The sequence below is a fragment of the Bison bison genome, unplaced genomic scaffold, assembly GCF_000754665.1.
Source record: "Bison bison bison isolate TAMUID 2011002044 unplaced genomic scaffold, Bison_UMD1.0 scf7180017864370, whole genome shotgun sequence".
Taxonomy (NCBI): Eukaryota; Metazoa; Chordata; class Mammalia; order Artiodactyla; family Bovidae; genus Bison; species Bison bison.
Window position 1 is genome coordinate 586,552 of NW_011494942.1, and position 1,672 is coordinate 588,223.

Consider the following 1,672-nt stretch of genomic DNA (forward strand, 5'->3'; position numbering starts at 1 on the left):
GGATGGCGCCCCGCCGCTGAGTCTCGCACTCCCTCGACTCGCGACAGTGGCCGGAGGGACTCCATCACCTCCTTTCTGCTCTGTTCCCTGGCCCATCCTGTCCGTCTGCAAGTGGCCCTAGGTACGGGAGGCAGCATGTGGAAATGGTGAATGCTTTGGATAAGGGAAGAGGACGGAGTTCTGAATTCTCCTGGCTCTGCTGTAACTGTGTGTGAAGTCCAGGGAGAACCTCTCATTTCATCCGTGAGAGGGGCACACTGATAGTCCATACCAGCTCTGTCCACCTCAGAAGCGGGAGAAGTGCCGAGCTCAGACGCTCCTCCTCCTCCTGTCTTTGATTCTCAGCCCCCAAATCCGTTCCCCTTTTCTCCCACCAACTCTCTCATCCTATAGTTAATCTGTGTCCTCCCAACATCCCCAGTAATGTCTCTGTATTTCTCTCAGTAGTAACCACTTTTCTCCTTATAGTACAGGCATTTGAGTGTGTTCTCTATCTTCACTATAGATTGTGAAGTCCAGTTTGGGTTTATTTTATATTTCTGGTTTCTACATGGTAATTCCTCAGTAAAGATTTGCTGAATGAATGAAACTGCTATAATAATGAACAGAAGCTGCCCCAGTGGGAGGCCCAGGATAGGCTAGACCCTGTGACAGGCTCTCTTCCTCACATCATGTCTAAGTTTCACCATAAGCTGGAAGGGTGTTTGCAACGAGCAAAATGATGTCCTGAGAGGTGATGTTACTTCCTTGAAGTCACACATCTCTTAAGTGGTAGAAACGTGTTTGAACTCATGTCTATCACCTACTTTATCTTGCCAATAAAGAAAATTAAGTGTATGATCTGCAAACCAAGGACTTGGAAAGGAGATGTTTTATGGTTAACTGCCATGATGTAAAATTTTCCCTATATAATTTCATCATTAGAACCCTTGACCTTTCCTCTTTCCTAGGGCTCTGTTTGGACTCTGAAACTTTGAGATTTTGAGAGCTGGGAAGATGTCTAAGACTACGGACAGGAAATAAAAGAATGGAATTCTTTCTGACTTGAAGCTAACTCTCAAGATCAGAGTGGCTAAGTCACTAATCTGCATCTCTTGTGAGTCTCTTGCCTGAGGAAGGTAGATTAAAAAAAAATCTTTTGGCTTTGGCCACATTGTGCTGGATGGCATGAAAAAACAAAGCTTCTGTGTATAATTTTGGGCCCCTCTCTTTTACTGCTTACCTGGTCTCCTCACCCTTTCATACTACTGTATATGCTATTCATTTACCTGGAATGATTTTCTCTTCCTTTTCCATATTCTATTAGGTAAACTTCTGGCTGTCCTTCAAAATTCAGCCCAAAGTCATTTCTACCATAACACCTTCTTGAACCCAACTTAGCTGAGTAGTTGTACCCATAGCACTTGATCTTATAGCCCATGATATAACACTCTGTAAGATCCCTTGGAGAAGGGAAATGGCGACCCACTCCAACATGCTTGCCTGGGAAATCCCATGGACAGAGAACCTGGTGAACTACCGTCCATGGGGTCACAAAAGAGTCAGACATGACTTAGTGACTAAACAACAACAACGATAACACTTACTGCTTTAGTTTTGCTTCCCCCTGACTATTCATCTTAGTATTGTTAGGACATGTCATAGTTTCTAGCTCCTAGTAGGTGCTGCTCAG